Here is a 22,514-nt window from a genome sequence, read left to right as displayed (position 1 = left end):
TTGTCTTTTATCGTGTGCATCTTTGCACAAAAGATTCCTTTAATATCTCAAATTTTCCTGAACAGATCTCTGGTTTTTCCCTTTCTATTATTTTCCTCTATTTCCTTTCACTGTTGATTTAAGAAGGCCGGCTTCTCTCTCCTTGCTATTCTTTGGAAGTCTGCATTCACTTTTGTGTAACTTTCCCTATCTCCCTTGTATTTTGTTTCCCTCCTCTTCTCTGCTATTTGAAGGCCTCATTGGACAGCCACTTTCCTTTCTTGCATTTCCTTTTCTTTGGGATGGTTTTTGTTGCTACCTCCTGTACAATGTTACTAGCCTCCATCCATAGTTATTCCAGCACTCTGTCCACCAAACCAAGTTCCTTAAATCTGTTCTTCAGTTCCGCTGTGTATTTATAAGGGATTTGGTTTAGATTATAGTTTTGCTATAAGAAGCTGATGATCAGAGCCACAGTCAGTTCCAGGTTTGTTTTTGCTGACTGTATAGAGCTTCTCCATCTTTGGCTGCAGAGAACATAATCAATCTGTTTTCGGTATTGCCCATGTGGTGATGTCCATGTGTAGAGTCACCTCTTGTGTTGTTGGAAAAGAGTGTTTGTGATGACCAGCTAGTTCTCTTGACAAAATTCTATTAGCCTTTGCCCTGCTTCGTTTTGAACTCCAAGGCCAAACTTACCCATTGTTCCTTTTATCTCTTGACTCCCTACTTTAGCATTCCAATCCCCTAGAATGAGAAGGACATCTTTCTATGGTACTGTACATAAACTTGAATTACTGAGATGTTGAAATGTCTGCCTTGGATTCGTATTGAAATCATTCTATCATTTTTGAGATTGTATCCCAATACAGTGGACCCTTGACTTACAGACGGCTTGACTTACAGACTTTTGAGTTACAGACTTCTCTGGCCGCAAAATTTAGGTTTGACTTGCAGACTGAGATTTGACTTACAGACCAGAAAAAAACCAAAATGGAACAAAAACGGCCTGTTACGGGATTAATCGGTTTTCAATGCACTGTAGGTCAATGGAGACTTGACTTACAGACTTTTTGACTTGAGAACCGCCTTCCAATACGGATTAAGTTCTCAAGTCAAGACCCCACTGTACAGCTTTTCCCACTCTTTTGTTGACTATGAGGGCTACTCCATTTCTTCTATGGGATTCTTGCCCACAATAGTAGATATGATAACCATCTGAATTGAATTTGCCCTTTCCCATCCGTTTTAGTTCACTGACACCCAGGATGTCAATGTTTATTCTTGCCATCTCCTGTTTGACCACATCCAGCTTACCATGGTTCATAGATCTTATATTCCAGGTTCCTATGCAGTATTTTTTCTTTGCAGCATCGGATTTTCCTTTCACTTCAAGGCATGTCCACAGCTGAGCGTCCTTTTGGCTTTGGCCCAACCACTTCGTTAGCTCTGGAGCTAATTGTACTTTGTCCTCCGCTGTTCCTCAGTAGCATGTTGGATGCCTTCCAACCTGAGGGACACATCTTCAACATCATGTCTTTTAGCCTTTTGTGTCCATGGAGTTTTCTTAGCAAAGATACTGGAGTGGCTTGGCAGTTCCTGCTCCAGGTGGATTGCCTTTAGTCAAAACTCTCCACTTGAGGTTAGCAACTCAATTTCACTGGAATGGTAAAGCTGAAGTTCAGGATGTGGTCTGAACTTCAAAGGTGCTATCTAAGGTGCTGAAACTGTTTTGAGAATGAGATTGGCACCTTGGATAGCTCCTGGAAAATTCATACTGAAAAGCAAGTCATTTCACTACCTTTGTGAAATTTGAACCATACTTTTCCACTGAATGGAATGCAAATAAGTGCTCAAGTTATCCGGATGATAATGTATATGGTACTGGGTGCCACTTTCTTTTTTTTATTGTGCCTTTAGGTTAAGATGCTTTTACTAACTCTTTCACTACCTTTCTTTCTGGTTGAGTGCATTATCTAGCTTTGAAATGTAGTAAATCAGCTTTTGCTATATGCATGGGACAGATCCATTGGACTGAAAGGAGTTCTGGACATCTCCCCGGAAGCCTTGCCTTGACACTACTGTTTGTGAAAGCCTTCCATTAGGAATGCTTGTCTCAGTCCTGAGTGGGAATTTTCACATTGGCAAGAACTATTTTTGCACATATTTTATAAATCTGTGCAATTTGTGTGAATTAAGCAAAACAACAGTTCATGCTACCTTTTTGCAAGAACAGTTAAATATGAGAAGCCTCAGGTGGGTTGTTTGCATCTTTTTGATCAATCAATCAATGCTTTTCTGTTCTCTTTGAGTGTGGTTTGCTTCCTGAAGGGAAAATGTACTAGGTACTAGTACAGATATATTTTGTGCAAATTGCAAAGGTTCCAGTGGTGGAATAATGGTCCTTGTCTTGCACTTGTTGAGAACTCACACAAGGCTTGTAAATTCATAATCAAAGTTCCCTGTCATGTTAACATAGCTTAAATCATTCAGAACTAGCAATTTAGTGAGTGTTCTTCATATTCCTACTTCTTAGCTGTTCGAAAGTGGGAATTAATCGGCTAAAAGATTTCAAATATATTTCCACCACATTTTATGTGATGTTGCTGCTGCTCTTGGTTTTTGTTTTGTTTTGTTCTCTCTCTCTCTTTAAGGCAGTTAGTCAACAAGGCAGGTGGTATAATTTCAGATCAAATGCTTGTGCCTCTAAGAGAGGACGAGATGACACAGCCTCAACAAATTAGTTCACCATAACAGCGATTTCTGTCATGGCATGGATTCTGCTACCATGGGTCTCTCCCTAATACAATTCAACTCTCAAGGAACAGTGACAAAATATAGTCATCCCTTTAGGAGATGCTTTAAAGCCACTCAGAAATAAGCGATTGCAAAGGCTAGATGTTTGGGAGAAGACTAAGTCATGATTACCTGTTTTTCTCCTTTTCCCCAAAGCAACCCTTAAACACAATAGCATGCCAGAGTAGGAAATAATTGCTATGGCAACCAAACATGCACCTCTAATAGTAATAATAAAAAGGTGTTTGAAGATGGAAGAGAGGATGAAGGACCCATAAATAGGGTGCTTAACTCCCACAGGAGTCCAACAGAGATATATAAACCCCCTGGGAAAAGATCAGAAGCCCGCTGTTCATCACTGTTGGCATTTATCCCAATAAAGGGTTAGTCCCATAATGAAATCAAAGAATCACAGACAATCGTAATAACAGTCATCTGAGTATTGCCAAAGGAGGTTGTCAAGGTCATGTGGGCCAGCCTTGGATCAATGGCTAAGCATCTAGCCATAACAGTAGAGCATTCAGAATTGTATCAAGGGAACAGAGTTCACTTGTCAGAGTTAAGGGCTGATATCTTTTTTGCAGAAATTGCAGCATGGTTTTAAGGCTGAAATTATCAGCTGGGAGGGAGGGCCAGCGGCTTAGCAAAGGCTAACTCCATTGCCTTGGTGAGTGGTGCAGACTGGAATATGCTTATTGGTGAGTTCTTCAGGGGACCCAAGTGGGTGCTTGTCTATCCAATGTCTCTGCAGCATGAATCCCAAGTCTTCATTGTTGGGATGGGAGATGTGGGAAAGACTGGCCCTGACCCTGGCTCACCTGTCATGAGACCTGGGTGGGTGGTGACCTGGGAATGTCACCTAGTTAGGAAAGGACCATCTAGAGGACAGCATGGATCCAAAGCTTGGGATTCAGCTGTGTACAGTCAGGACTGTAGGTAAGAGGGGACCCACAGTTCCTGGTTTACACTGTGTCAGGCTCCCATGGCATCCATTCAGTGAAAGAGAATACTTGCAAATCAAAGAAGCCACAGGACAGAAGGATGTAATTGCAATAATAATAATAATAATAATAATAATAATAATAATAATAATAATAATAATAATAATAATAATAATAATAATAACAACAACAACAACAACAACAACAACAACAACAACAACAACAACAACAACAACAATAGAAGAAGAAGAAGAAGAAGAAGAAGAAGAAGAAGAAGAAGAAGAAGAAGAAGAAGAAGCAGCAGCAGCAGCAGCAGCAGCAGCAGCAGCAGCAGTAGCTTGGGAAATGGAATAAATTATCTAGAGGAATCATCATCATCATCATCATAATCTGCTGGCATCATCATCCTTCTTCAGGCATAACTCATGCAACAGGATTTTGGCTGTCGTGTTACATACCTTCTTTACATATAGTCTTAGCTCGGCCTAGCTTCACTTAGTTTCCTGTGTGTTTTTTTTTTAAAAGCTTCCAGCTAGCTATGGGGGCAAGAACAGGAAGCTTGGATGGAACTAGGCCTAGCTAAGTCCCAAAGGCTTCAGGTTTAGGCCTCTTCTCCCAAGTGAGCCACATTTAGGTGTCGGCGACATGTGATACGTAAACCAAGCAGAACTTTCAGATTGGGGGATTATTTGTTGTAGTACAACAAATCTCTGGAGACCACCACTGCAATACAAGGATATTTGCAAGTGGGATCTGAAGGCCTTAGGAACGGATCTCAACAGATGGGAAACCTTGACGTCTGAGCTTTCAGCCTGGAGGCAGGCGTTGCATCATGGCCTCTCCCAATTTGAAGAGACAATTGTACAGCAGGCTGAGGTCAAGAGGCAGTCCTGAAACCAGCAAAATCAGGGAGCTGGACAGGGGACAGATTGTATTTGTCTTCAGTGTGGAAGGGATTGTCACTCTCGAATTGGCCTCCTCAGCCACACTAGATGTTGTTCCGAGACCTCCATACAGAGCAGGTTACCATAGTCTCTCAAGACTGAAGGATCCCTACTAAGACAACAAATCCAAAATTCTCATCCTTACAAAGGAATTCAAACCTAGACTTTTAAGCACATAAAAACCAGGGTCCAGGTCAACTGCTGGATAGCTCAGTGGCATAGGCATAGTTTGGGAGTTCAGTTCCCCACTCTGCTTCCTTGGCAGGAGCTGGACTTATAGATCCCTTCCAGTGTTGCAGTTCTAAGATGATGGTGATAATGTAAGAGTCTGTTGGCTTCTCTTACATACTTTAAAAAACAAACAAACAAACCTCAGGTTGTTTCCTTCTGAACGTTGAACAAACTGGCAAATGTTCATAAATTCTAATTAAAAATGACCTATGAACTGTTCACCCATTTCCAGGCAAAAGGAGGATTAGATAAAATTCTTTAGAAGGTGATGAATGATGTCATATTGGGTAGACTCACCGATTAGAGCCAATCTTCTTTTCCATTGTGTTCATAAAGAGAATTAAAATGTCAGGGAGCCACTGCTCTCTTACAAATACAGAAAGTTAACATGTTCCATTTTCTTCACCGCATAATGTTCCCCTCACCACTGCTTGACCCATGCTGCTAGGCTTTTGTTATGAACGGTTGCAAGAATAGCAATATCACACTGTGACACATGGTTGCATTCAAATCACACACTCATTCTATCGCTCTGAAAGTTTGACTTGTTAGGGAGATGTGCAAGGTATAAATAGGACAACATATAATGAGTTTCATTGCACAGCGATGCCTGGAAAGAGCTCTCCCTGGCTCTTGTTTTCCCCTTCTATCGAAAGGGGGGGGAGCCTTTTTAAAAAAGCTTTCTTGGTTCTACAACATCCTGTATGTGCTGAATTTTAAGTTACAAGTGCCAAAGCAATGGGGAAAGCGACGGAAGTAATTCCAGTAATTTTGCAACTGAGTTTATTAATCTCTCCTTTCCAGTACTAACTAGATCCTCTGGAAACAGTATGGCTGCCTCCAGCCCATCACCATCAGCATATTCCTGTTTTGTCTTTTACTTCCTCTCTCCCCTTTAATGGGTACCAATAGCTTAATGGCAATGCACTCATGATGTCATTGCCCCTTTTTTGGGGGGGAAAATGGCTCTGCAAACGAAACCAGAACATGATGATGTCATACCGTTCAGATTAGATTAATAAAAATTACTGTGGGTATGAGACATGTGAAGTCCAGATGTTACTGGACTTCAATTCCCATTGGCCCTCATTAGTATAGTCATTGGTGAAGAATTAATCATGGGAGCTGCAACATCTGGAAAGCTACATACCCCCCCAACTATTCTTCTTCTTCTTCTTCTTCTTCTTCTTCTTCTTCTTCTTCTTCTTCTTCTTCTACTACTACTACTACTACTACTACTACTACTACTACTACTACTAGTGAATTTCGTTGTATGGTATACTGTGTATATACTTACAATGACAATAAATTATATTATTATTATTATTACTACTACTACTACTACTACTAATACTAATAATAATAATAATAACAACAACAACAATAACAATGACAACGATAACGATAACAATGATGATGATGATGATGATGATGTGTCATTAAGTCAGTTCTGATTCATGGTAACCATTTCCAGGGGTTTCCAAGGAGAGAATACTAAAAAGTGGTTTACCGTTCCCTTCCCAGGGCTTCCTGGGACTGTGCAGCTTACCCAAGGCCACACAGGCTGGCTCTATTCGCAGGAGGCACAGTGGGGAATTGAACTCCCAACCTCTGGCTCTGGAACCAGACACCTAAACTACTGAGCTATCCAGCAAGGAATAAAGGAAGGCAAAGTTACATTTTTAAGCAGAAGGTAACTAGGGCTGAGCTGAATGTTCCCTTTTCAGTGTTTAGGGTGTCAAATGGAGACTTTCTCAAAATTTAAATCTCCCTTCAGTCCTCCCCCAAAAGTGTTCTTCTTTCTAATTCTCTCACCCACATATTGCCCTTTCTCAGCACTTCAGCATTATTTTCAAATGGATTTGCTTAAAATTTTCCTTCTTGTTGTTGGCTACATGATTCTAGCCAATCAGAGATTCTAGATCCTGTATGGTCATTGCAATGCAACATTTTCATATAGCTAACAAGAGATGAATACATGAAAATGTTAGGAAATCAAATGAAATGCTTCCTGGCTACATTTAGGATGAGTGCTTACTTTCTTCTCTGGTTTGAAACCATTGTTCCAAAGAATGGATTAAGTTGATTTCTTTCACAGTGGGATATACTGAATGTAAAATGTGCCTGATTTTTCAGTTCAACTTTAATGGTAACAGCTAGTTGTGGTCCTAGGAGCGGTATAGTTTATGCTTAAATTACTGTTTGGCAAATTGCCTGGAGTGAGGGCTTGAGTATTTTATTGATGAATGCGGTTAATTATACTGTTTTCACAATCTTCTCCCCCATCTAAAGTTGCAGATTTCAGAACGCTGCCAATTTTCCGCAGAAAACAAGATGTTATGTACCTTTTGTGTAATTTTTTTCACGTCCCAAGATTCCGGTTTCGATGTAGTTGAGTATTTATGGTTTGCAGGAGGGGGAGGTTGCAAAGATTGGAGTAGCAAAGGTTTTTGTTGAAAAAGAATACACAGACACAGAGGGCAGGACCTTAAAAAAGCCTGGTGGCTCTGTTAGTCTGTGCAAATCACAGTCTTATGAAATCCTACAGGTTAACAAGTTAGCATAAGCTTTCATGGGCTGTACAGGCTTCTTCAGATGCTTTATCAGCTAGCACAAGTCTCCTTGTTATTCTGAAAACAAAGGTGTGGGTGGGTGTGGGCGTGTTTGTGTGTATGTGTGTGCGCGCACCTCTGTGCATATTTCTGTAAAATGAACAGTGATGGGAAATTAGAGATTTCATCCTTTAACGACAAACACTTTGCATAGCTCACGGGTTTCCAGTCGTGCCAATAGGTGTTCATTCTTTAAATAGTCCAAGCTTTCGATGGCAATATCCTGCACCATGTTCATCAGCTGTTTATGCAAAGTGTTGGGAAATGTTGCAATCGTAGCCTTGCTACACGAACTGTGACAGTAGGCAGAGTGCAATTCTCTCTTCTGTTATGATCAATCAGGTGGTTCTTTTCATGGGAGAAGTGCAAATTACTGCACCTGGGAAAAAGAAACCAATTGCACAGTTACAAGATGGGGGATACCTGGCTGAGCAAAACTACGAGTGAGAAGGATCTTGGAAGTCATAGATCACAAGCTAAATATGAGCCAACACTGTGATCCGGCTACAAAAAAAAGGCTAATGCTATTTTAGGCTGCATTAATAGAAGTATAGTTTCGAAATCCCATGAGGTGCTTGTTCCCTATATTCAGCACTGGTTAGGCTTCACCTTGAGTACTGGGTCCAGTTCTGGACACTATGCTTCAAGAAGGATGCTGACAATTGAAACAAGTTCAGAGGAGAGCGACAAGGATGATCAGGGGGTTGGAAACCAAGCCTTATGAGGAAAGGCTGAAAGAATCGGGCATCTTTAGCCTTGAGAAAAGAAGACTGAGGGGTGATATGATAGCACTTTTCAAATAGTTGAAAGGCTGTCATGCAGGGAAGGGGCAAGATCTGTTCTTGATCATCCCAGATTGCAGGACACACAACAATGGGCTCAAAGGAAGCCAGGTTTCGGTTGAATATCAGGAAAAACTTCCTAACTGTTAGAGCAGTATGACAGTGGAACCAATTACCTTGGGAGTTGGTGAGTGCTCCAACACTGGAGGCATTCAAGAAAAACCTGGCAGATATGCCTTGATTGTATTCCTGCATTGAGCAGGGGCTTGGACTTGATGGCCTTGTAGGCCCCTTCCATCTTCACTTTTCTATGATTCTAGGATCTCTAATCATCCCCTTTAGCACCATTGTGCCATCCTACACCTTTGCACATGGACTTGCCCAAAAGGTAATGAAACATTTTCTGTAACCAGTTACACACTGAAAACAGTATTTGGATACCACTTCTCTATGAACCCTAAAAACCTTCAGGTTGCATGAGTGTAGTAACACAATGTGGGGGGGGGGCTGCATTACCTGCACTTACAAAAGGAGCAGACATTAGTTTTGCACAGGTCATTTTACCAATTTGCTAAATTTGGGAACAGAAAACTTGCTCCTTAGTGTCTCACTCTCGTCATCTCTCCGAGCATGTGTACACTATTGTATTTCTTGTGATGGATGCAGTCACCTCATCCTGTGTGGTGTAGCATCCCAACTTGCTTAGGATGAGCCATGACGCAAGTACCTCTTCCCCTACAAGATGGGACACTCTACGAAACAGAACTTGGTCTCTTTCTTTTCCAGGCAAAATGCTGGGAGGCAGGTGAAAGGTCCCGTGAGGCTTCCCTCAAGATTTCTGGCATGTAGACTGGGATGCCTGAAAAATTAAACATTTAGAAAGCCAAAGGTGGAGAACCACTGCTCACACTCTTTGCAAAAGCTACTACAAGTTTCCAGTGGCAGGCTGGGAACACTAATTTACCAATGACATTTACCAGGTATAAATACCTTTGTTTTTGTGTTTATTTGTTTGTTTAATTTCTATGCTTCCTTTCTCCATTTGAGAGACCTACGGTAACTTGGAGAATAAACTTTGAAAACAGATCCAGCAAAAAGCCACAATAAAGTGTAATACTGAAACAGTAGGAAATAGATTATCAGATTAAAAAGAAACATTAAAAAGGTAAAGGTTCCCCTTGACAATTTTTGTCCAGTCGTGTTCAACTCTAGGGGGCGGTGCTTATCCCCGTTTCCAAGCCATAGAGCCAGCGTTTTGTCTGAAGACAATCTTCCGTGGTCACATCGCCAGTGCAACTTAGACACGGAACACTGTTACCTTCCCACCGAGGTGGTCCCTATTTATCTACTTGCATTTGCATGCTTTCAAACCGCTAGGTTGGCGGAAGCTGGGACAAGCAACAGGAGCTCACTCCGTTGTGTGGATTCGATCTTACGACTGCTTGGTCTCCTGACCCTGCAGCACAGGCTTCTTAATACAATTTAAAGCCATTTAAGAACACCACCACCACCAAATATAACACGTGCCATTGAAAGGTGCTGATCAAGGGTCACAGTTCAGTTCAAATAAAAATATTTTCTGAAGACCTCAAGACTCAATTAGGATCTTAGAGAGAGAGATTTTCCTTCAGAAGCAGATATCCTGTACATTATTACCCAGCAGGAGAAAGGCATTTGTATGCAGACTGAACACCCAGCAAGAGATAGGTAGCAGAATAATATTCCTATCAGCCAAGAACTTTCCACTAGTATTATAGGGTCAGGTCATAAAAACTGTTGCGCAATCCTAGCATGGGCAACATACTAGAAGGTCCAGAAGTAGTCATGAAAGAGAAATTCATCAAATTAAATTAAAGGACTCCAATTAATTGGACCTAAGAACATTCGATATGCTGTGCTGGATGCCCTCAGCATTATGTTAACCCATGGTTTCCAGACCCTCCAATGTTTTAAAACTCAAGCTTTTAATATAATACTTTGTAATATAATAGTTGATTAATCCCTGTTTAATATAATACTTGCTTGATTCCTTTTTAATATAATACTCATTTAATTCTCTTTTAATATTTGTATACTTACTGGTTTTAGATTTTAAATATTGTCCTGTAGTTGTTGTAAGCCACCTTGGCTTGTTTTATTTTTAAGGGAAAAAAGGGGGGGATAAAAATATTTCAAATAAATCTATAAACAGTTCTTTCAGTCGCATGGCATTTGTCCGAACATGTGAATAGCACTGTATTCATGCACATAAAGTCCACCCACACTCCCAAAGTCATGTGTTGACTGTCCTACGTTGAACAGGTAGTTCTGAAGAGAAAAGTGTAAGGGTGTTTGACTGAACATGCTGAGAGAGCTGGCATAATCAGGAATCATCCTAAGGGATCATTACAACAAAACTGTACAGGTGGATTCAGCCAATGCACTTACAGTCTTCTCCTCAGACCATTGAAGACCTTTGAAGACCAAAGCATGTGAAGCCCTGAGGCCACCACAGACAATTTTGTCAGTGTCTGCAGTGTGGTTTTTTTTTTAAATGGATTCTTGTCCAGAAATGGATTGAAATCAAACACTAGGTGGCACTGGAAAAGCATAACAAATATCAGATCCTTTACCTGAGAGCTACCTTAGTTCCCTTTACCTGAAAGTTACCTCGTGGTTTAACATGCATCATAACTGGTCTGCCATGTCAGTTTGCATAATTTCAACCCCCCCTGGTGCTTTATATCCATGGAAGAAGAATGGGGTGGCATAGGGAAAGCACAAGAAAAAATAATAATTTTGCATAGTAAAAACCTTTTTCTTTCTTTCTTCATTTCATCCTTCTTCTTTTCTCTCTCTCTCTCTTTTCTTCTCGTTATATACTGCCAGACTCAGTGGGACCTCCAGCTCAGCATGGAGTTCATTAGTCTGCTCCATTCTATTACAACCGAACACACTGGAACTCTTAATAACCTTCTGGACATGTAAATTATACATTAAATTGCACAGAGAGGCAACAGCAGGAATAAATGCTACTTCCAATCTGGGAAAATATGCAATATGACCGAAACTGCAGGGCAAAGGAAAGTTACTCAGAAGAATAAGAAAAATGAGAAAGAGGAGGAGGGGAAGACAGCAGTAGCATCTCCTTCATTTTCTTTGTGTTGCCAGATCATGAACTGGATCCAAGCTATCTCAAGGACCGTATCTCCCTTTATGAGCCTCCTTGGGTATTCATTAGGAGAGGCCTTTCTCTCGGCTCCTCCATCTGCACAGGTACATTTGATGGGGACATAAGAGAGGGCCTTCTCTGTTGTAGCTCCCAGACTGTGGAACTCCCTCCCACAAGAGGCCAGATTGGCCCCCATCGTTGCTGTCCTTCCACAAGTAGGCAATGATTTTTTTCTTCAGGCAAGCTTTCCCTCAGTGACTGGCTGCCTGAGTGGGATTTTTAAATGGGTTATTGTGCCTTGTTGCTTTGAATGTGATTTTGTTTGTCATGTCGTGTGGTATTTGCCCCTCTCTATTATTTTTCTACTTACTCTTTTTAGCTTTAAATATTCCTTAATATTTAATCTTGATATCTTAAATATTATTTAGTACTTAATCTTTAATGATATAAGCCACCTCCTTTTAAAGGAGAAAGGCGGGGTAAAAATTACTCTAAACAAATAAACTGTGGCATCATAAATATTTCCAGTGGGATGATGACTTGAACTTTGTGTCTAGAGAAAGGACATCAAAGATCAACTAGTTCCCTGTCATATTCTTGAAAATACAAAATGTACAATACCCTTCTGCAGCTAAATTTTCGTCGTCGTCGTTTAGTCGTTTAGTCGTGTCCGACTCTTCGTGACCCCATGGACCAGAGCACGCCAGGCCCTCCTATCCTCCACCGCTTCCCGGAGTTGTGTCAAATTCATTCTGGTAGCTTCGCAGACACTGTCCAGCCATCTCATCCTCGGTCGTCGCCTTCTCCTCTTACCATCACACTTTCCCAACATCAGGGTCTTTTCCAGGGAGTCTTTTCTTCTCATTAGATGGCCAAAGTACTAGAGCCTCAGCTTCAGGATCTGTCCTTCCAGTGAGCACTCAGGGTTGATTTCCTTTAGAATTGATAGGTTTGTTCTCCTTGCAGTCCAGGGGATTCTCAAGAGTCTCCCCCAGCACCACACCCCTTCATGGATTGCTGCCTTGTCGTGGCGAAGGGGCTTGAGTAACTCAGAGAAGCTATGGGCTATGCCGTGCAGGGACACCCAAGACGGACAGGACATATTGGAGAGTTCCGACTAAACGCAATCCACCTGGAGTAGGAACTGGCAATGCCACTCCAGTATCTTTGCCAAGAATGCCCCATGATCAGAAACAAAAGGCTAAATTTTCAGTTTCTTAGAAAATAAGTCCTATACACTTGCTTTCATCATTGGCCCACCGCCAGAAAGCATGAGATAAAAAAAAAGCTTTCCCAACCCCATCCTATTGCTTTTCAGATCTATAATTTAAGTAAACAAATTCTGTCTTGTGCTCTGCTCTGATCCCCTGACCATCTCGAATTTGCGTGTCTCCAACCTTGAACTCACTTCCTGAACTCACTCGATCGGTTCCTGCTGCTCTATTTCTTTGGCTGTCCTAATACCAAACTGTTTTTTTTTAAAAGAGTTGGCAGTGTTAAGATGTGCTTCCTACAGTATGTGATGTCATCATCTTGTTCTAGTTCTCAGTCCTGATATACATATTATGTCCATTAGACAACCTAATTTGTAAATAGCACAGATTTGCATAATGTACAAATTAATGCAGAATTACATATTATGCAAATAAAGCACATTAATTATTGCATTTTTCAAAAACCAAGATATTTTAGCATTGGAATCATATGTGCAGTAACTACTGATATGAGGCAGTCCGTATTGTGGATATAGTGTGGAATTTGGCACAAGGAGATGGCAGTTCAAATCCCTCCTCAGCCAGAAAGTTTACTTGAGATCCTTACTCTTTACTTCTCAGCCAAACATACCTTACAGGATCATTTTCAGAATAAAATGGGGGGGGGGATCATATAAAGCAGCCATGTACATGCTTGATGCACACAAGTACATAATGACATATTGTCATGCATATTAGGCTCCTGGTGACATTCTTGTGAGATGGCTGCTCTATTTCACAATCACATTTTGCTGATGAAAGAAACAAGTAAACAAGCAAAACTCAACAAATCCATGTCAGTCCCCAAAGATGACACACTGCCACCTGATTTGCAAGGGGAAAAATGCAGGGGAAAGTGAGATAAGCCGCAGAAATCACGGATGGAGAGGAAGAAGCTATTTCCTTCACAAATAGAGATTGAATATTGGCTTATAACTAGAAAATATCTCTTGTCCTCCCATACGAAAACAAGTGTCAGTCCAGCATGCCATCTGCTCTCTAAATCTCCACACCTATTAGCTGTAGTTTTGTTTCACTGAGATTCCCTCAGCTGAGCTTGGATACTTTTTATAAATGAATGACAACAATGATCAAAGCAGTTCAAGGACCTAGATTAAGGCAAATACATGTAGAATTAGTACTTTAGCATTGTTTGCAACCTTTTCCTAGAAATTTAAGACCCATAGCATCCGTGCACTCAACAGCAACTGCAATAATGATAACAAACAGAACCTTTGAACAATTTGTACTCCCTCTCCTCTCCTCTTCTTTTTAAAAAACAACAACAGTATATTTCATCTGGCCAGTACCTAGCTAACTTCTCAGCTACGCTGCTGGAATGGTGGGAAGAAATCAGGAGAAACTTAATTCAGTGGAGATGAAAGGAACTACAAGGGCCATCAGGTTCAACACTTTGCCCGTGTTAGAAATGTAGAGGTAAAGGTAAAAGTTCCCCTTGACAATTTTTGTCCAGTCGTGTTCGACTCTAGGGGGCGGTGCTCATCCCCGTTTCCAAGCCATAGAGCCAGCGTTTGTCTGAAGACAATCTTCCGTGGTCACATGGCCAGTGCGACTTAGACACGGAACGCTGTTCCCTTCCCACCGAGGTGGTCCCTATTAATCTACTTGCATTTGCATGCTTTCGAACTGCTAGGTTGGCCGGAGCTGGGACAAGCGACGGGCACTCACTCCGTCATGTGGATTCGATCTTACGACTGCTTGGTCTTCTGACCCTGCAGCACAGGCTTCTGCGATTTAGCCCGCAGCGCCACCACGTCCTTTCAGAAATGTAGAAATGTAGAAAGATGCACTAAATCAGAGCTTTTTAAAGTTCTGATTTTTAAAAAAAAAACTGAAAGAACTGGGCATGTTTAGCCTTGAGGGGGGAAAAAAGACTTAGGAGAGATATGAGGGCACTTTTTAAATATTTGAAAGATGGTCATACAAAGGAAGAGCAGGATCTGTTCTCAATCATTCCAGAGTGCAGTACAGTAATAATGGCCTTAAATTACAGGAAACTAAATTTAGGCTGAGTTTCTGGAAAAACTTCTAAACTGTTACAGCAGTTCAACAATGGAACCAATAACCTTGAACAATTCAACACTGGGGGCATTTGACAGAAAATTGGACAACCATCTGCTAAGATCTAATTTTATATGAATTCCTGCCTTGAGCAGGAGCCTGGATTCAGTGGTCTTATAGATTCCCTTCTAACTCAATTATTCAATGATTTTTATTATTCTGTTATTCTTTTTTTTTATCTACAGTTCTCATGATCCCCCAGCTAGCATTCATTGCTAATGATACCTGGTTCCAATGAATTGTTTACATAGAAACAGAGCAGGTGCCTCCACAAACCGATTTTTTTAAAAAAATTGAGCTGTTTGCCAGCATGTGTTCTCAGAATTGCAACATTTCCACTGTAAACTGCCTCACTGATTGGTTTCATCACACAGAAAACCTTGCTTCTCACAAAAAATATAAATAAATAATAATAAGCCAAAGCGCTGAATTTACATTTAGCCTTTACATTTTGCATAATCTACCGGATCTCTGGTTCTGTAAGGATGAGACACTTCTGTGGTGTGGGGGGAGTTAAAACCTCAAATCCGGGCTAGACTGCAGTCCAAAGAAGCATCTGTTAGCACCTAAAAAATCAGGGGCAAACTCAACTAATCAGGTATTATGGCAACTCTATTCCACTGTGACCCCTTTCATCACTGAACTGCTCTTAATCTTACAAGGTTCTTCCTGAAAGCTCTCTTAGCTGTGGAGAAACATTTTGCCCCAACTGAGTCATAACAAAATGGTTCTGCTAAGACTCTTGAAATTATGATAACCTGTCAGGTTTGATTTCCCACATGAAGATTATGGTTGGAGTTCCTCCGCCTTCAAATAAATGTTTGAAAGCATGGAACTGGACTATACAGCAACGAAGAATCAAAGGATACAGCCCAGTTACATTTTTAGCACTTTGATGAAAATGTTATCTGTTCATAACAACAACAATAAAAATGGGCATAAAGGAAAATTCATCTGATGTATTGAATTCCTTTCATGATCATTTCCTAGCTACGTGGAGTTTCACATAAGAATATTTGAATGTACAACCAGTCTTTTCTATGGTAGTCTTATGAACATTCATGACATGAAAAAAAAAGATATTTAAATAGATAACTTGTACACATTTGAAAAGGTTAGATTTTTAAGTTATTTTAGTGTGAGGGTTTTAATTGACTTAATAAATATATCACCACAACATGGATTGTGAGAGGGGCCATTAGTGCACACTCTTACTACCACAGATACTCTGAACATAAATAATTCAAAATTATTTTAGAAATGGGAAATACTGTGTTTCCCTGAAAATAAGACAGGGTCTTATATTAATTTTTGCTCCAAAAATGCATTAGGGCTTATTTTCAGGAGATGCTTTATTTTACAGTCATGTCATCTTCTTCTGGTTGCTGCACAATGTGGCATAACGGTGGAGGGCAGGGTTTCACTCAACTGGGGCTTATTTGGGGGGTAGGGCTTATATATTACGAGCATCCTGAAAAATCATACTAAGGCTTATTTTCAGGGTAAGTCTTATTTTCAGGGAAACAGGGTAGGAAGGCATGAAAAATAGCAAACATGGAGTGCAAAATTCATTTCAACAAAGACATTCTAGAAGAATTCCAGAAGACCCCTCTTCAGGATGTTTTTGCATGCCTAATCAAAAGTCTTTGTATTAGATGATTTTCCCTGCTTTTTACAGTGCAAGCCTCTATATGACTACTCACACTGAATTAATTGGGGGTTACTCCCATGTAAATGGGTATCGGAATGCAGCCACATTGGATTTGGGCATTCCTGTGCATATGCTGTCAATTTTATCGCCTAAGCTCGGGAAGAGAATTTGTTAAACCTGTCAGTGATTTGATGAAATTCTATCCCATTTCCATTTAGGCACCGCTCTTGATTTTTGCCATTAAAAGCATATTTTCCACTAACTGCAGATTTGATATATCAACATATTCCTTAACATTATCAAGCCATATAACTCCACAGCTTAATGGAATTATACGTGCTGTAATACATTCAATTTATTTGGCTAAATCTATTCAACAATTTTTAATACATTAGCTGGAGCACCATATATGCCTACAACTGGTCTTTGATGTACTGGATTGCCAATACTTCAAGCTGCTCAAATTATATATCCTTTGTCTCTCTTATCAGGAATCACATTCCATTGATATGGATTGTACAGTGCTTTAACATACCAAGAGGCTAGGCTCATTTGAAATAGACATAGGTTGGATTCAGTCCCAAGGCAAATGGTTATCTCCTGTGTCGTGTGATCCTATGCTTGTTTACTCACAAGGAAGTCCGAGAATGTTTCCAAGGCTATGCATATAGGCTTACAACCCATATGGCCTTCAACAACATAACCCCCCGTTACACCAGCTCCATGGGCTGCTGATCCAGTTATGGACACAGTTCAAAGTGCTGGTTCTAATCTCTAAAGCCCTAAATGGCCTGGATCCAAGCTATCTCAAGGACCATGTCTACCTTTATGAGCCTGCTCAGGTGTTAAGATTATCAGGGGAGGCATTTCTCTTGGCACCATGAACCTTCACAGGTATGTTTGATGGGGACATGGGAGAGGGCTTTCTCTGTTGCTACTCCAAGACTTTGGAACTCCTTCCCACAGGATACTAGACTGGCCCCATCTTTATTGTCCTTTTGCAAGCAGAAGAACTTTTTCTTCAAACAAGCTTTTCCCTCTGTGAGTGGATGTCAAGTGCGATTTTAAAATGGTTTGTTGAACCTTACTGCTTTGAATGTGTTGTTGGTGTTGATTTCTAGTGGAGTGTGTATTGCTGTTGATTTCTAGTGAAGTTTCCTTTTAAGGAAAATTCTTGGCAGCTGGGTTTCAGTTCCCATTATTGTTGATCCCAACATGCAAGTAATTTGTTCTGTTACACATATGCCATGCTCTTAGCAGCAAACCAAAGGAATACAGAGAAATACTCTCTGGTTTCATCTCATGACCAATTCTGATATTGCACTTTGGAAATACTTATAAAAATATGAAAGGCAGCACCAAAGATTTTCTGCGGCACTTAGGTTTGATAAGGGAATGGCATAAACAAATGCTTTCAAAATGCCTCTAAAATGCCTTAAAAATGTCCTCAACAAGCAACTTTGGAAAGTAGCTCATTTTCACTCATTACACGAAAGAAAATTAACATGTTACTATTACATGCAAAAAGTAACTTTGTGAATATTGCTTACCTTAAAGTGTGCTGTTTATATACTGCCATAATGCTTAAAGCATTCTACGATCAGTTTACAATTTAATTATCCAGGCTTCATATTGCCTCTACCCCAGCAAGTTGGGCACTCAATTTACAAACCTCAGAAGGATGGAAGGCTGAGTGAACATCAAGCCAGTTCCTCGGATTCTGAGCAGAGTTTTGGCTGCAGTACTGTAGTTTAACCACTGTGCCACAAGGCTCTCTTTATCCATCACTCAAAAAGTAGCTCGTTACAAGTAACTCTGCCAATTGTAATTAATTGCTTCTGGTCTCTGTTTAGGAGTCTTGTTGTGGTGAGACATCCTGAATTAGTTAGAATGGGGAACTTAGCAAGTATTTTTCATATCCCTAATTGATACTGATTCTCATCATTAGCCCTATAATATAATGTCCTATTTGAAAAAAAGTGCAAACGTGATTTGTACACTTCCATTGTTTGTAATGTTTGAGACACATTCTTTGTCTAAGGCAGTGGTCCCCAACCTTGGGCCTCCAGATGTTCTTGGACTTCAACTCCCAGAAATCCTGGCCGACAGAGGTGGTAGTGAAGGCTTCTGGGAGTTGTAGTTCAAGAACATCTGGAAGCCCAAGGTTGGGGACCACTGGTCTAAGGGACAATATGGCAATGCAACTGCCAGCCATCAAAACCCAACATTTCCCCAAAGCTTCCACACACAATGGCATCTGAGAGACAATGTGGTACCCTCTCTGGGGAGTAATTACTGCCAACAATTTAAATGAAGATTTTGCTTGATTTCTGTGGTATAAATGAGCCAAAATATCCCTCAGCAGGGGTAGGAGAAGGAGTGCTTTATTTCAAACTGGTGGCACTGTGGGTGAAATTAGATCACTATATTTCTCTTTTTCTCTGCTTCGGCTTATTATAGGCATCCTTTGTTGGAAGGTGTGTGTGTGTGTGTGTGTGTGTGTGTGTGTGTGTGTGTGTGTGTGTGTGTGTGTGTGTGTGTGTGTGTGTGTGTGTGTGTGTGTGTGTGTGTGTGTGTGTGTGTGTGTGTGTTTCGGCCCTTTATAAAGAATGCTTGCCTTAACCTTTGAAGGGCAAGGTCAGCTCAGGAAAAAAAAAGAAAGAAAAAAATTGATCCCTTCTCCTTCCCCGCTGACTTTCGGTTCAGCTCAGAGATGTTGGCTGTCTTCTTTGGAGATGAAAGCTCTCCTTTTGCCCAGGGAGCTTTCCAAAAATTCTTGCAAGCTTCTCTCCTCAATGACTGGCAGCACCTGTAATGATTGAAAGATTAAACAATGAACAGCAGAATGAACTTTCCCCCCTCTGGAAAAATCTTGCCAAAATCCAAAAGGGGTGAAAGCAACAAACGAAGACTACAATGTGATTTTGTTTTATTTTATTTTTTAAAAAACCTAAACTTACAGATCTTGAAAGAGCTTTTGATCATCAGGCAAAACTTGGCATCAAGGAGGGGTATTGAAGGAGAAAACTAGCGCTTTTAGTTAAGTGTTCAATGAAATCCTAGCTCTCTGGGAGAAATCTGGATGCCTTGGCTGTATCTTCTAGGCTCCAACAGGGTTATTTCCTTGGGTGGAGTTGGGATGGACAGAAATGCTGTTGATGGGGTGTAATTCTTGTGGACAAAAAAAGAGAATAAAAACTTTTTCAAAGCTCCGAGCAGAAATAGCTCTTTTCTCCTTTCAGGAAGATGGATATGACTTGGCCATACTTCACCATACTGGGAAATGTGGATCTTCTGCCTCTTCCAAGAGGGATTTCTAGAGGGGTGGTATATATTCCTCTAATACATATAGCCTTGATATATACAGTATGTACCGTATATACATATATCACTTCATATATCAAATACCTATATCACTGCAGTAAAGTTTGTTATCAGATTCTTTGGTATTAGTACAGTAGTGTAGTGTATTAGTACAGTAGTGTAGTGCTGAGCTTGTGATTATTGATAAGAATAACCACTTTTGAAACAGCTGTTAAGCAGAAAGGAATTGTTGTTTATTATCTTAATCATTCTTCTAAATAGGACGGTACGAAAGATTTGCAAAAGCCTCAATCAGCCCTTCAGGAGATGCCTTCTGCAGGAATCCTGTCTCTGGCTTGAAACAGAGAATGATCCTGGGAAAAGGGGTGGGGGAAAGGAAAGCACCAGAGAGTAAATATCTACATGTAAATCTAGAAAGGGGTTAAACATATTTTGTCCCATCCTACAATTTTGCTACCTTTGACCACTCGGTTCAGATGGGCATTCTATTCCAACAGTTCTTACATTTTTGCTTAGGAGACTGGAACGGCAAGAATGCCATGGTTGCATTTAATTATCATAATCAAGAATCAGAAAAGGTTTGTCCCTGTTGAAGCAATAATCCTATGACCTGGAGTTTTCTTAGCTCAAATGCTGGTGGAATTCAGAGAGTGTAAAAAAGAAAAAAAAAGTCAGCAAACAGTTAACAGGGTACTCAAACTCTCTCACAGAAAGGATGGGGGGGATTAAATTACCCCTTCAGACAAGATGTTCTTCCACAAAACATCTGGGAGCCGAGTTTTGCTTGCTCTAACCTCAGTAAAGGAAATGGATCTGTTTTAATCTGCATAATTATGCAGAAATTCCCTTTTAGGACAGTCAGGCAATGTTTTCTGTTTAAATTCCTCGTTCAGGCTTTGTAGCAACTTGTGATCCAAAGCCTCCCTTCTCGTTGTATTGTTCCAATCCCTTTGGGTTTCGTCTGTACCTTCCATGATAGAAATCCTTCTCTTGACCAAACAGAAGACCTGCAGATGGCAGAACTGTTCCATGGCCATGATACTAAGCTGGCAAATGGAGAACCAACACAGATGAAGGAAGGAAGGAAGGAAGGAAGGAAGGAAGGAAGGAAGGAAGGAAGGAAGGAAGGAAGGAAGGAAGGCAGGAAGGAAGGAAGGAAGGAAGGAAGGAAGGAAGGAAGGAACTAGTGCTCTTTCTGGATTGTTTTCATTTTATTTTTTATTTTTTTGAATGTCAACTTGCCATCCCAAGAATGGGCAACTCCCAGGAATCTTGCCCAACACAGCTCGTGATGAAGGCTTCTCAGTGTTTTAGCCCAAGAATTTCTGAGTGTCGCGAACACGGGTACGAAAACACACGTGTAAGCTTGGACAGAGAGCAATCAGAAGTTTGCACATGCTAAAATGAGCTGAAAGAGTCCAATTCAGCCAGCCATGCTACAACACTCCTTCTCACAGGTCTGCCCACATAAGAACACCCTGGTACTCTCAGATATTATTGTGAAAAGGTCAAGTGGGCTTTGTAGTCCTTAGACTTAACTTGCACCACTGAGAGGACTCTAAGTAAGCTAGGCCGAGGCAGCACTCTCAGATGACCCTATGACAAGTGTACTGTTCAGGAAACCAAATGAGTTTTATAATCTTTATTTTATTAAAGAAAAAGCATGTTACTAAATATTCAAAGCCAAATTAAACCAAAACAAATAAACTAGCATTGTGCTGTTTAGTTACAAAGATGTAGTGAGGCAAAGAAAACATGAAAAATATAAAAGAGTTCAAAAACCTTATTAAAAATACAAAAAGACATTAAAAAGAATCAAAACAGTTCCAGAATAAGAAATCATTAGTAAAAACCAAAATAATCCAAGTTGGTTATAAAAAGGCTATAGTCCTCAGTGATCCTATAGAATAAAAACCCCTAAACAAAAGTAAAAATCCATTATATGTCCCATAGTCCTTAGAAAAGAAAAATCCAGTAAATATACCATAGTCCTTACAAAATTACAAGAGCATAGTCCATATGGAGTATTCCAATAAAAGAAGTCCATAAGGAATATTCCATAGAACAGTCCATAGAAAATAGTCCATGCATAGTCCTTAGGAAAAATCCCATAAGTCCAAAAGTAATCCAGCAAAGCATAGAAACCAGTCCATGTAGGTAGTCCCAAATGGCTGAAGTGTAGGTCACGAATGAATGAAAGGTCGGTCTTGGAAAGACAAAGTCTATAGGCAAAAAGTTCCTTTTTCAAGAGTAACTGGCAAGGGCCTAATGCACCTTCCCACGATGTCATCCAATCAAAGTTCGTTACTAGGCAAACAGTCCTGTTACATCACATGAATTCTTTCTCATACACAGCAGATGTTATTTGGGTTACGGTGGTTTATCAAAGAGTCACAACAATTCCCATCTATCTAATCACACAGAGTCCTTCTCAGGCCTTCAGAATAACATTCTCTCTGCTCGCCTAGAAAACAATTTGTCAGCATAGCACAGATACTATATACAAAGAAACAAAATGGAACCTCTCTGGCTCACTTCATAATTACAAAACCCATATGCCTTAAAAGATTTTAACTTAAAAACCCATCTCATCACACTGAGGACCTAAGGTTGAGAATCACTGGTTTACTTGAACACATCTTAAAATGGGTGCATTGTTTCGTGGGCACATCATATCTCTGATATGTGCCCCACAAGCCATTCAAAGGTACAAATCTTTAAGACAAGATGTGTTTCAAGGCTAATCTCAGTAAGTGTGAAAATGCTAC

Source organism: Pogona vitticeps, chromosome 1, assembly GCF_051106095.1.
Source record: "Pogona vitticeps strain Pit_001003342236 chromosome 1, PviZW2.1, whole genome shotgun sequence".
Lineage (NCBI taxonomy): Eukaryota > Metazoa > Chordata > Lepidosauria > Squamata > Agamidae > Pogona > Pogona vitticeps.
The sequence above is the reverse complement of the archived record's forward strand: the minus strand, read 5'-3'. Positions refer to the sequence as shown.